The following is a 14783-nucleotide window of genomic DNA, read 5'->3' as shown; positions in this document are numbered from 1 at the left end:
AGAGGAGATAGGACTAGGGTTCATAGGTGATAGAGAGCTAGAACTGAGACCCCTTCATTACCTTGGAAACAGATACTTAACATGGACAGAGCTGGCTCATGACCAGCTTTCTGAAAGCCTATATACCTTTAAACATTTTTCCAAGCATGAGTCAGGAACCTACATACCTCGAAATTCCAGGGGATACCCATCAAGTTCTCCAAATGATTTTCTGACATATACCTTACTTGGATTGAGAGGAAAAAGAAGAAGGAAGTGCTTCTCTCTCTCTCTCTCTCTCTCTCTCTCTCTCTCAGAAAAAAAAAATGCTAAGGAAGAGAGGCCCCTGGCTGCCTTAGTCAGTAGAGCATGGGGTTCTTAATCTCAAGGTTGTGAGTTCAAGCCCCACATTGGTCATAGAGCTTACTTAGAAAAAAAATGCTAAGGAAGAAAGCTTCTCTCTACTTGCTGGAAGGGATGCTGCTTGATTCATGAATTCCTTAACAGGCAAAATGGAAAAAAATCAAATATCACAAATATGACAAGAAGAAACAGAGGTGAGGAAAAAAGAAAAATTCAGTTAAAGAATACAGAATAAAAATGGATGGGAAAAACAAAGAAATAGGATTACTTAGAAAATAATATATATTTTCAAGAACTGTTGCTGGGACAACTGAATATCTACATGCAAACTAATGAATTTGGGTCCCTATCTCACACCATATATAAAAGTTAGCCCCAGAGTACCTAAAGGTAAGAGCTAAAAACTCTAAAACCTTTTAGAAAAAAAGACATAGGTATAAGTCTGACCTTGTAGTAAACAGTGGTTTTATAGAGATGACATTTAAACCACAAATAACCAAAGGAAAAAACAAATTGGACTTCATCAAAAAATGTGTACATGAGGGCAGCCCCGGTAGCTTAGTGGTTTAGCACCGCCTGCAGCCCAGGGCGTGATCCTGGAGACCTGGGATGGAGTCCCATGTTGGGCTCCCCGCATGGAGCCTGCTTCTCCCTCTGCCTGTGTCTCTGCCTCTCTCTCTCTCTCTCTCTCTCTCTGTGTGTGTCTCCATGAATAAATGAAGAATATCTTTTTTAAAAAATGTGTACATCAAAGGACACTATCAAAAAAGTACAAAGACAGGTGGCTGCTTCCTGGAGACCCCAGGTGTAGAAATGAGTGTGACCTCAAGACAGACAGGCTTCTGAAGCCAGCAGGCTATGTATGTCTTCTTACATATGGTGAAAGGGACACCCTTTGAGACCCCTGACCAAGGAAAGGCTTGGCTATTGACACACGGGGAACACATGGACTACAGGCTTCACTTTATCTCTTTCTGCAAATTCCTCAGCATCTCTCCTGTTGTACTCTGCCTCCTGGCCAGCTTCTACACCAGGTATGATGTTGCTCATTTCCTCATCAACACAGCCTCACTGTTCAGTGTAATGCTGGCTAAGATTCCATGGGGTTCATCTCTTTGGCATCAACAAATACTGAGAGATGGGGCTGGGGATGACACTGGACCTAAGGGCCATCCTTTCCTTCTCCATACTGTCTTTTGTATCTTGAAAGCCTGAGAATTATACAACCTTTCCCAAATTCCCAGGAAGTGAAGAGATTGGAAAATGGGGCTCCTAGACCTAGTCCTGCTAAGAGCAGATTTCTTTGAATCAGGAAATGTGGGAAAGATAACAGCCAAATAAATCACTCTCCTCCACAGCAGGAAGCTATGTTTAGGCAGCTTGTTTGGTGATTAACTTTTTCCAGTTCTTCCACCTCTACTACCTCCCAGTTCTGTTTTGCTATATATTTTCCTAGTAATAAAAAATTAAAAGACAACCTAAAAATTGGAGAAAATATTTGCAAATCATCTGTTTGGTAAGGATACAGTATCTAGAATATGTAAAGAACTGTTACAACTGAACAATAAAAAGACAAAAAAAGTCAATTAAAAATAGGCTAATAATCTGAAAAAACATTTCTCCAGAGAACATATACAAATGGCCAATACCTACATGAGAAGATGCTCAACAACATTAGTCATCAGGGTAATGCAATCAAAACTATAATGAGATACTTCTCCCTCTGCCTATGCCTCTGCCTTTCTCTATCTGTGCCTCTCATGAATAAATAAATAAAATCTTTAAAAAATGTTTATATATTCAAATGGACTAAAGAAGAGTAGGAGCCAGTATGGAGGAGCAAAGGTCAGTTTGATTTTGGATTTGTTGAAGTGGTTATGAAATATCTGATGACAACTAAATATGTGGGTCTGAAGATCAGGGAAAAGGTGTGGGTTGGAAACAAATATATGAAAATGACCAACCTACAGGAACAGCTGAAGCCAGGTATCTGGAACAGTAAGCCCACATGGGGGTATGCAGCATGAGGAGACTTGATAACCAGATAATTAAGGGGGCACACATGGAGAAAGAACAATGAGAGAGAGAGAGAGAGAGAGAGAAAGAGAGAGAGAGAGGATCTTTCAGAAACTACAGGAGAGTTTCATGAAGGTAGATCATCTGTAACAGAGAGGTCAAGAAAGACAGTGGATTTGGCAAATGATACTGGTGTCCATGAGAACAGTATCCGCAGAGTGGTTATTCCTGAAGTCAGACTGGAAGAAGCTGAGAAAATGAAAATAAGAACTTTTTCAAAAGTTTGGAGATGAAGGGAAGAGAGGGAGAGGAGGAGAAAGCAAGAGAGAGAGGGAGAGAGGTAGAAGAGTATATAGGGAAGATCTTTTTTAACTCTAGATTTTTCATGAAGTTCAATAGACAAGATTACTCTGTCAAATAGCTACAAAAGTTCCTAAAAGTTTATTCTGAATTTCTGCACTTACCTGGCTGAGGACCTAGGCAAAGAGCTCCCAAGCTGGCCCCAGAGTGCTCTGGAGGACCACCCTGGGGACTCCTATCCCTAGCTGAACAATTCCAAGCATTTTTCTTGATCTAACAATAGTTACTACCTCACTTCAATTTCCACCGCAAGTTTAAACCCTCCAGAATCCTGTATAGAGTTCTCAAGGACGTGCATGGGAAGACCAAAAGACTGGCCCCTGGAGAGAAGATTTTTTTTAATGAGATAATTAAACATATTTAAATGTCAGGAGGAAGAAACGATTAAGGAGAGAAAATACAGAAAAGAGAGAAAAGGCTGCTACATCAAGCTAATGTGAAGAGAAATGAGGGTTAGACACCACAATCTCAAAGACTCTAAAACTTCCTCTGGAAATTTAAGAGTAGGAGCTCTGATTGGAAATGGAAAATGCCTGACACTTCTGCCTAAATCCTGGGCTAGCACTCCATTCCACCAGGTTTGCAGAGAGACATTTCACTTTAATCAGTCTTGGCCTCAGAAAGGAATGCTCTTCTTTTTCCCTACTAAAGCCTTTAAAAAAATAAAGCAAAATAATAAAATTCAAAAGGCATTCTAATGAGGCGCCTGGGTGGCTCAGTGGTTGAATGTCTACCTTTGGCTCAGGGCGTGATCCCAGGGTCCTGGAATCGAGTTCTGCATGCAGCTCCTGCGGGAGCCTGCTTCTACCTCTGCCTATGTCTCTGCCTCTCTCTGTGTCTCTCATGAATGAATGGATGAATGAATGAATGAATGATTTTTTAAAAAGGCATTATAACGAAAAAGTGCAATATAAATTCAGGGCGCTATTATTGTTTGAGAAGTGAAGGGGCATGCTGACATTGGGGGAGTAGAGGACAGGCAAAAAGAGAAACTTCAGGATCAAATAGACTTACATTTACAATCCTAGATGCAGCCACTCCGATGTTTCCTTTTGCCCTTTAGACTCCTCAGACTGAACAGTCTTATCTCACATACAGCCACATGTCTTAATGAGCTCAGTGGGACCACTGCCATTCCATATACATTCTCTAAATTGGGAAAACCTATTACTAACACCATACAACATCATAGACTTCCTGATTCTCTCTCCATTCCATCCTAGCTCACACAGTGTTACCTTCCACAGAAGACAACATGCCCCTTATTCTGGAAGAAACAGACTCTTGTCAGTTTTCCACAGAGTGTCACTGGCTCCAACATCATAATAGTTCAGTAATGGTTCAGACTCCCCTCAATACCCGCCCCCATCATACACTCATGTCCAGTGATACAGCACCAACATTACGAAGAACCTGGAAATACGCACATGAATGTGCCAAGTGTGGGAGGCAGGGGGACCGCGGCTCTTCGTTATCCTAGAGCTGGGTCAATATCCTAGAGCGCCACTGGGGTGGAGAGGGCTTAAGAACTGACCTTGTAGGACAGAATGGCTTAGAGTGCTAGGCATTTCACCTATTACATCAGACGACTAGACACACTCCTGTGCGGGAGTGAGGGGGTGGAGGAGTGCCCGGTGGGAGGAGTTTGGCCTTTTTATATAAACACACATTGTTGCATGTTTGTGCCAGGAGCAGCTCTAGGGGCTGTTGCTGCATTATCTCCCATAAAGCCTTCAACCAGACTTACCAAATAAAATAATTAAATTTGAATTTGATTCCCAATTACATTTGAATTTCAGGTAAATAATATTTGGGATATACTTATGCTTAAAAAATGATCAGTTTTTTTAAGTGAAATTCAAACTTAACTGGACGTTCTGCATTTTTATTCACTGAGTGTAGCAGCGCTCCTTAAAAGAACTATTATAGCTTTCTCCCACCACACAGCCAGAACGTGGTAGGGCCGGGCCCACTCCAGCAGGTCCTTGGCTATAAAGCCAGTCACCAGCCATGCGGGCCTGTGTGCGTGAGGCCTTTATGACAGAGGCCCTGCATCAGCGGCCCGCATGCGCAGCTGGCTCTGTGTGCTTCTGAAGGGGTCCCCGGAACCCTGTACGAGGGCAGCGCCTGAGCCCCACCCCGCCTGGAGAAGCCACAAAGCAAAACTTATCATAAAACCAACAGTGGGGCAGCCCGGGTGGCTCAGCGGTTTAGCGCCGCCTTCGGCCCAGGGCGTGATCCTGAAGACCCGGGATCGAATCCCATGTTGGGCTCCCTGCATGGAGCCTGCTTCTCCCTCTGCCTGTGTCTCTGCCTCTCTCTCTCTCTGTGACTCTCATGAATAAACAAATAAGATCTTTAAAATAAAATAAAACCAGTGGTACAAGCAGTCAGTACTCAAATATTTCTCCGGCTTCTTTCTGCACCCCTCCTCATTGAGGCAAACAGGTGGACGGGGGTGGACGCAGAAAGGCAAACCTGAGAGCCCTTCTCCCCTCTGCCTTCGGTGTAGACGCCCGAGGAAACCGATGTCTGAGTGGGTTGGTGGGGAGCAGAGACGCTGCCCGAGCGCAAGCAATCGCTCCCTTGTCCCGCGCCCGCCCAGCCCCCTGAGAAGGCCTCACCTTCGCCTTGCTGGGGCTGGGAAATACCATTACCAAATTTTGGCGGGAAAGAAAGCACGCGAGACCCACCCGCCAGGCGTGCGTGCGGGCACCTGGGTGGAGCTAGGGCGCGCGGCGACCGGAGGCGGGGGATCCAGATGCGCATGCGCGCGCTGGCGAGGAGGGCTGCCGTCCCGGAGGCCCCGGAGCGGGCAGGACCCCACTTCCCGCCCCCGGAACCCGCAGGGCTCACCCCGCCTCCTCCCGGGAGCTCCACCCGCCGCCTGAGTCGCTCCCGCGCTCGTTGCCTTCTTTGGCTACAGGGTCGCCCCTCCCCTCCGGTTCTGAGATGGACCCGGACCCTCGGAGGGAGGGACTGGGAGAGCAGCGGGAAGAGGAGGCTCAGAGGGAGTAGTGCGGCATCTCTCTCCGGAACGACACTCAGAACGGCAGGTGGCTTCTACTCCAGTTTGGGCCACGTCCACGGTGCGGCGCTCCCTAGGCCATACTTTCTCCATCCATGCAGGGCACGGGAGAGCTGCCCACTGGATTTTGCAGGATGCAGCCACTGTCCTGCAAACTGGATCCCTCCCAAGTTCCATGAGTTTCACCTTTGCCTTCAACGACTGCCCCATTTCTAGAAAAACTCCTGGGATATATGATTGATATATCTTGCTTCCGGTTTCGTTTCCCTTGTTCTCTCCTGAACCCACCTAATCAGACTTTTTACACTCATCAGGTCAGCTGAAACTGCTCTTGTCAAAATTACGAATGATCTTCGTTTCGCTAAATCTAATGGTTGACTTTAAATTCTCACTCTACTTATTAGCAGCACTTGACACGATCATTACTTTCTGTGACATCCTACTGTCTTTTTAAAAAATATTTTATTTATTCATGAGAGATAGAGAGGCAGAGACACAGGCAGAGGGAGAAGCAGGCTCCACGCAGGGAGCCCGACGTGGGATGCAATTCCGGGAATCCAGGACCACACACTGGGCCAAAGGTGGCCCTAAACCGCTGAGCCACCCAGGCTGTCCAGTCTGGTAGGTTTTGTGTGTCTAGGAATTTGTCCAGTTCATCTAGGTTGTCCAGTTTGGGGTGTATAATTGTTCATACTGTCCTCTTATAATCCTTTATGTCTATTGTGTCTTTATTTGGCTTTGATATTAGAGTAATGCTGTCCTCATAAATGAGTTAGGAAGTATTCCCCTTCAGTTTTTTTGGAAAAGTTTGAGACAGGTTGGTATTGTTTTTTTTTTTTTTTTAAGATTTTATTTATTTATTCATGAGAGACACAGAGAAAGAGAGAAAGAGGCAGAGACACAGGCAGAGGGAGAAGCAGGCTCCATACAGGGAGCCCAATGTGGGACTCGATCCTGGGTTTCCAGGATCACGCCCTGGGCCGAAGGCAGGCACTAAACCGCTGAGCCATCCGGGCTGCCCGGTATTGTTCTTTAAATGTTTGGCAGAGCATTTAGTAATTTAGTAATGTCCCCATTTTCATTTCTGATTTTAGTAATTTGAGCCTTCTTCTTTTTTGGGTGGGGAGAGGCTTGGACTCACAATCCTGAGATCAAGAGTTGGACACAACCTGCTGAGCCACCAAGTGCCCCTCTCCTTTTCCTTAGTCCACATAGCTAAAGGGTTGTCAATTTTGTTGATCTTCGAAGAAACAACTTTTGGTTTCATTAATTTTCTCTGTTTTTCAATTTTCTATTCCATTTATCTCTGATCTAATATTTTCTTCCTTCTGTTTTGAGTTCAATTTGTTCTTTTTTTTCTAGTTCTTTAAATTGTAAAGTTATGTTGGCTAAATAGCTTTCTTATTTTTTTAAAGATTTATTTTTATTTATTTATGAGAGAGCGGGGGAGGGGGGGCAGAGACGCAGGAGGAGGGAGAAGCAGGCTCCATGCCAGGAGCCTGACGTGGGACTCGATCCCGGGACTCCAGGATCGCTCCCTGGGCCAAAGGCAGGCGCCAAACCGCTAAGCCACCCAGGGATCCCAGCTTTCTTATTTTTTTTATGTAAGAATTTACAATTATAAGTCTTCCCTTTAGTACCACTTTCACTGTATCTCATAAATTTTTGTTTTCCAGCTTAACTTCATTTCATTAACTAATTCATTTTCCCTTGTGGTTTCTTCTTTGATCCATTGGTTGTTTAAAAGTGTGTTGTTTTCCTTTTCTACTTTTGTGAATTTTCAGTTTTCCTTCTGATACTGATTTCTAACTTCATTCTATTGTGGTTGGAGAAGATACTCTGTATGACATCTATCTTTTAAAATCTATTGAGACAGGGTGCCTGGGTGGCTCAGTTGGTTAAGCATCTGTTTTTGGCTCAGGTCATGATCCCAGAGTCCTGGGATCAAGTCCTGCATCAGGCTTCCTGCTTCATGAGGAGCCTGCTTCTCCCTCTGCCTCTCTCTCTATTTCATGAATAAATAAAAATCTTAAAAAAAAAATCTATTGAGACTTAACTAGTGGCCTAACATATGGTCTATCTTGGAAAATATTTCATTTTTCACTGCAGAAGAATGTGTGTGCTGTTGTTGGGGAGAGTGTTCTGTATATATCTGTTAGATTAGTTGGTCTATTGTGTTAAGTCCTCTGTTTCCTTACTTATCTATCTAGTGGTTTATCCATTATTGTGAGTGGGCTATTGAAGTCTCCAACATGTAGAATTGTCTCTCCTTTCAGCTCTTTTTGCTTTATATATTTTAATGGGCTGTCATTAGGCATATAAATGTTTATAATTACTATATCTTTTTAGTGTATTAAAGCTTTTATTAATATATATAATGTCCTTTATCACTTGTGTTTTTTATTTAAAGTATATTTTGTCTGATATTAATATAGACACCCTTGCTCTGATATTAATATAGCCCCCATTGATTACTATTTGCATGGAATAGAATATCTTTTCCCATCCTTTCCCTTTCAGTCTATTTGTGTGTTTGGATTTAAAGCAAGTTTCTTGTAGACAGCATATAGTTGGGTCATGTTTTTTTTAAATCTGCCAGTCTCTGTGTTTTGATTGGAGAGTTTAATCTATTTGCTACATTTAATTACTGATAAGGTTGGACTTGTCATTATTTTCTCTATGCCTTATTGCTCTTTTATCTCCTATTTCCTGCATTACTGTTTTGTGTTCAGTCAATTTTTTTGTACTGAAATGTTTAAATTCCTTTTTCATTTCCTTTTGTATATATTCTATAGCTATTTCCTTTGTGGTTTCTATGGGAATTGCATTTTACACTCCAAAGTTACAAACCTCTAATTTGAATTTATACCAGCTTAACTTCAAGACCATACAAAAACTCTGTTCCCATACAGCTCTGTCCCTACAGCATAGCATGGAGCCTAACACAGGGCTTGAACTCAACAACTGTGAGATCAAGACCTGAGCTGAGATCAAGAGTCTGATGCTTAACTGACTGAGCTACTACCCAGGAGCCCCTCCCTCACTTTTAAGGACAGTTTTGCTAGATACAGGATTCTTAGTTGACAGTTTTTCTTTTAGCACTGAATATAGCATCCTACTGCCTCACTGTCTCAAAAGTTCCTAATGAGAAATCTGCTGATAATCTTATCATTCAGGGCAGGGGTGGGGGCAGGAGTCTCTTGTATGTGACGATTCGCTTCTCTCTTGCTTTTAAGATTCTTTGTCTTTGTCATTTAAAAGTTTGATTACAGTGTGTCTTGGTGTAAGTCTCTTTGGATTCATTTTACTTGGAGTTCATTGAACTTCTTGAACATTTATAATCATGTCTTTTATCAAATTTGGGAAGTTTTCAGCCATTATTTCTTCACATACTTTCTTTTTTTGAGAGTTAATTTCTCTTTATCTTCTCCAGCACTGCATTATGTTCGTCTACTTCATGGTGTCCCATAGGACCCATGGGTTCTGTTCACTTTTCTTCAATTCTATTTCTGTTCCTCAGACTCAATAATTGCCTTTGTCCTAACTTCAAGTTTGCTGATTCTTTCCTGCCTTCTCACATAGGCCATTTAATCTCTCTAGTAAATTTTTTTACATCAGCTATTATACTTTGCAGCCTTTCTTTTTAGTTTTCTCTTCATTGATATTTCCATTTGCTCATGTTATTTTACTTTCTTCACAGTATTGCTTAGCTCTTTGAGCTTTAAAGAAGTTACAATAAAGTTTTTGTCTAGTATAACTGCAATCAGATCTTTTGCAGGGATGGGTTCTGTTAATTGATTTTTTTTCCCTTTGAATGGTCCATACTTTTCTGTTCTTTGTAAGCCTTGTGGTTTTTTTGTTTTGTTTTGTTTTTGTTTTTTGTTTTTGCTGGACACTGAACATTTGAATCTAATAATATGACTATAAATGAAATTCTTCCCTTTCCCCTGGGTTTACTGGTTTTTGTTATTTATTTATTATAGTCATAGGCTGTCTCTGTGCTGAGGCTGACCCTAAACCTAAGGTCTTTATTTTTTTTTAAAGATTTTATTTATTCATGAGATACAGAGAGAGAGAGAGAGAGAGAGAGGCAGAGACACAGGTGGAGGGAGAAGCAGGCTCCATGCCGGGAGCCCGATGTGGGACTTGATCCCGGGACTCCAGGATCATGCCCTGGGCTGAAGGCAGGCTCTAAACTGCTGAGCCCCCCAGGGATCTCCGGTCTTTATTTTTTTAAAGATTTTATTTATTTATGACAGACACAGAGAGACAGAGAGAGAGAGTGGCAGAGACACAGGCAGAGGGAGAAGCAGGCTCCATGCAGGGAGCCCAACGTGGGACTCGATCCCAGGTCTCCAGGATCACACCCCAGGCTGAAGGCGGCACCAAACCACTGAGCCACTGGGGCTGCCCTAAACCTAAGGTCTTTAAAGATCTTTTTGAGCCTCTTCCTGGCATGTATGGTCACTTTCTGATTTTCTCTGTATATGCAGTGGTTTTCAAATGCCTACCATTTAATGCCTGGCTCTCAAAGGGGGAAAAATAGAAAAGTGAAGAGGGGAAATAAACACCTCTGTCCCTTTAAACCCCCTGGAAGACCTTTCAATCAGAAGGGAAGGGCTTCCAACAATGGAGGAGGTACATTGTTGAAATGGCTGCCCACTTCTTTGTCTGCACCTCTGTGATCAGAAGCAGCAATCGGAGGTGAGAGCACAGATACCTGATATTTGAAGGGTAGGGTCCTTTTTGCCTGTCCTGGCTGCTGGAATTTGTGTGCAAGCTGCTCCAAGAACGCAGGCATAGAGCTGCCTGCCCCTGGGCTGGGGCTGCGGCTGGGGCCTGGGTAGCTGCTACTGTGCAAAGAGCTGAAATTGACCCAAATTAATTGCAGTTTAGCTTCCAAGTATTCTCTGGAAGTTGCAAACCTCAGTAGACTCCAGAGTTCCAACATAGTACTATCAGATAGATTCAGCCAGTGCAATTGTTTTCTACCTGGGGAAACAAGGATGTTTCCTTATGTTTGGCAAAATGGGGCAGATGGTATATGGGAGAGAATAACCCTTCTCTGAGTGTACTTTTTATGTACTATTGACTTTTGAAAGTATGCTAATATATATATTTGAGCAAAAATAAATTTATAAGAATTGGAAAGTGTGAAAATCCTATAACTAAAAGCAAACTGACAGAAATGAAACTAATTGTATTTCAAAATGAATAACATAACTAAATGAAAAAAGGAAAGAATGGAAGGGCGAACTAGTCCATGTATCTTACGTGCATAGTATTTGAAAAATACTCTGTCTTGGGCAGGATAGGGTGTGTATGAGAAAAGCATCACAAATTCTGAATTGTTTTTAATAGGTTTATTTATTGTAGTGGTGTGGGCAAAGCAATTCTGAAAAACTATTTTTTTAAGATTGATTTATTTTAGAGAGTGTGTGTGAGCAGGAGAGAGGGAGAGGGAAAGTCTCAAGCAGACTCCATACTGATCAAGGAACCCAGTGTTGGCCTGGATCTCACAACTCTTGAGATCATGACGTAAGCTGAAACCAAGAGTCAGACAGCTAACCAACTGTGCCACCCAGGCACCCCTGAAACTATTTTAAATGCATCATAGATTTGAGGAAAAATGAATGTGTTTCTGGTGTTAGGAGTCAAGGTACTGACTATAGAAGAAAAGAAAGAAAAGACATAATAATACAAAATAGGGGCAGGCAACAATGACCCCTCTGGAGATGGATTGAAATTAAAGGTATTGATATAAACTCATGGTCTCTAAAATATGTACATGTAGATAAGCATATGTGGATACGCATATAGGTATATGTGTCCACATATATGTATTTATACATACACATATTTCCTAGCTTTGTCTGCTGAAGGGGCCACAGAGCAAGCAAAGTCACCCTAGTAGCAAATGAACACCCTTAGTGCCCAGATCTTGTTTCTTAGGGCCGCCATAATGAATTACTACAAACCAGGTGGCTTAAAACAAAAATTTATTCTCTCAGTTCAGGATGCCAGGTGTCCAAAGTGTCAGCCCATTTGGGTCCTTCTGGAGGCTCTCAGGGATAATCTGTTGGGGAACATCATCAAAAAGATGTGATGGCTGGGACAGCTGGGTGGCTTAGTGGTTGAGCATCTGCCTTTGGCTCAGGTTGTGATCCCGGTCACGGGATCAAGTCCCACATCAGGATCCCTGCGAGGAGTCTGTTTCTCCCTCTGTCTGTGTCTCTGCCTCTGTCTCTGTGTCTCTCATGAATAAATAAAATCTTAAAAAAAAAGATGTGATGGCTGATTGATCCATGAAATAGACCCAGGCACTCAGAGGTTCCTCACCCTCTCCTCTACCCTTGGAATGGAGAAGTTCTGCTTGCCTTTTTCAGCAGCTCCCAGGCTGCTCCAAGGACAAAGCCTAGAGATAATGTGGTGCTGAAAACACTGCATGGTATACATGACTGAGCTTGGTTAGGGCTTCTTTATAAACTTTTTAAGATTTGATAGGTGGGATCCATTCATCTTGCTGTGGCCAAAACAAATCTCATATAGAAGTTATTTCTTTCCATATTAAAATTGCCACCTACCAACCTGAAAGGCCTTACATCTTTCTTCTCTCTCTCCTTACCCTTGGTGTATAGGGACTAGTTTCAGATTATACCTGAGAAGCTCCCAAGAGGGTTGTGAACCAATGCTGTGAGATATAGTCCCTTGTTGGGTTGTGAATTGAGCCTATTTAAGATTCTCTCTCCCTCTCTTAAAACAAAACAAAACAAAACAAAAGAATGCCTAACTTTGATCTGTTCATGAAGAAACACCAGACAAACCCAAAACAAGAAATGTTCAACTAGGGGCACCTGGGTGGCTCAGTCGGTTAAGCAGCTGACTCTTGATTTCCACTTGGGTCGTGGTCTCACGGTTGTGGTATTGAGTCCTGCAGTGGACTCTGTGCTCAGCACAGAGTCTGTTTAGGATTCTCTCTCTCCCTTTCCCTCTGCCCCTCTCCCTGCTCACTCTAAAATAAATCAATCTTTTTTTTAAAAAAGTGTGTGTGTGTATATTTTTTTAAAATGGCAATGTTGTAGTCAAAATCCTAGATACAGAAAGTAAAATGGTGGTTGCTGGAGACTGAGGAGATGGGGAATAGGAGTTAGTGTTTAATGAGTACAGAGTTTCAGTTGGGAAAGATGAGAAAGTTCTGGAGGGAGGATGGTGATGGTTGCACAAGAATGTGAATGTACGTAATGCCACAGAGGTGTACATTGAAAAGTAGTTAAAATAATAAATTTTATGTTATGTGTATTTTACCACAAGTATCAATATTATTAGAGGCAAATAAAGGCTATAGAAATGTTCCATATTAAGGACATTAAAGAGACATGACAACTAAATGCAAAATGTTACTGCAGACTGGAACAGGAAAGAAACTACAAAGGACCCTAAGTCAAGGGACAACATTGAAATTGGAAAATGGATGGCAGAGGGAGAGAATGAAAAAGCAAATGAGGTAAATGCTAATAGTTGAATCTAAATGAGGGTATACCTGTTTATTGCATTATTTTAATTTTGCAATTTTTTTGAACTTGAAATTATTTCCAAGTAAAAAGTGAAAAAAAAATCCAATGAGCTCATTCCTTTCATTCCATTCTCTCTTAAACCCACTCTATTCAGGCTGTCTATCCCACAACCCCACTAAAATACATTTGTCAAGATTACCAATTATGTCTAATTTACCAACTCCAATGGTCAATTCTTGGTCTTTCTCTTACTTGACCCATCACTAACATATGACACAGTTTATCACTTCCCTCTTCTTAAAATGTATTCTCTTGAATTTTGGACACCACTTTTTTGTGTTTCTTCTCTCACATTCCTGGTTGCTTCTCAATGTCCTTGACAGTTCCCTGTTATGTCTCCCTCTTCTTTTTTTTTAAGATTTTATTTATTTATTCATGACAGACACAGAGAGAGAGAGAGTGGCAGAGACACAGGCAGAGGGAGAAGCAGGCTCCATGCAGGGAGCCTGACGTGAGACTCGATCCTGGGTCTCCAGGATCACACCCCAGGCTGAAGGCAGCGCTAAACCGCTGGGCCACTGGGGCTGCCCGTGTCTCCCTTTTCTAAACATTGGAGTGCCCCGGGACTCAGTGCTCAGAGATAAGCCATCTAGGAGTTCTTTTGTGCTGTCAGGATCCATTTCACAATCTCAGTCTGATGTCTATAGTCAGTCACTTGAATTTGAGCATATAGTAATCTTCCAGGAAATGTAAGGTCCTCTTCCCTTTCAGGTCTTACCCAAGTTCAACTCCCTATTACCTATTTCCTGGTTCAGAGCAGTTGCTAGCTGTGCAAAATAGGGAAAATCTTTCACACTATCCTGAGCACATATTCTAGGAGAAAGATGTGGGGCTGGAAACCCTTTTTAAAATCCCAGAGAGGTCTGAAATGTAATTGTCCCATCAAAAATGAAAAATCTAGGGCCCAGGAAAGGGAGGGTACTTGTTATAGGTCATTCAACTGATTACTGGCAGTATTTGAGCTAAAGCCCAGGTTTCTTCAGTTCTTTCCTTACGTGGTGATTTAACATGTTTGTTTCAGGGACTGGAGAATCTGATGAAAGCTACAGACTCTTTCCAATGGCCAGAGAGTTGGGGGTGAGGGGGGCGACCTAGTACATTCTTTTCCATCTAATTTCAGGAGCTTTGGGGACCCTTGAGCACATCCAGACCTCAGGTTTCAAACCTCTGCTCTATCAGAAAAACCCCAAACATGGAGAAATCTACAGGATAACTGATTGTCTTCAACAATCAATGGTATGAAAAACCGGGGAAGGGGTAGTATTAGTGTTTAAGATTAAAAGAGTCTTAGGAAGCATAATAGTCAAATTCAGTATGTAGACCTTGTTTGAATTCTGATTCAAACAAAGTATAAAAGGACGTTTTAGGGGACAACCAGGAAATTTACATAGAGTATTGAATGACTTCAAGGAATTATTAATTTTGTTAGATGTGAAATCATTATGTAAGAGAATTTTTTTTTT

The 14783-nt window shown here is 42.2% G+C and overlaps 1 long non-coding RNA gene across 1 annotated transcript; it reads left to right on the top strand.

Moving 5' to 3' along the window:
- Nucleotides 1–5506: 5506 nt before the first annotated feature.
- On the top strand, nt 5507–14489 carry LOC140606378 (uncharacterized). The gene is made up of 3 exons (XR_012008710.1): nt 5507–6367; nt 13153–13250; nt 14441–14489. It is a non-coding gene; the product is annotated as an uncharacterized lncRNA (long non-coding RNA).
- Nucleotides 14490–14783: the final 294 nt, after the last annotated feature.

This window comes from Canis lupus, chromosome 1, assembly GCF_048164855.1.
Source record: "Canis lupus baileyi chromosome 1, mCanLup2.hap1, whole genome shotgun sequence".
Taxonomy (NCBI): Eukaryota; Metazoa; Chordata; class Mammalia; order Carnivora; family Canidae; genus Canis; species Canis lupus.
The sequence above is the reverse complement of the archived record's forward strand: the minus strand, read 5'-3'. Positions and strand labels throughout refer to the sequence as shown.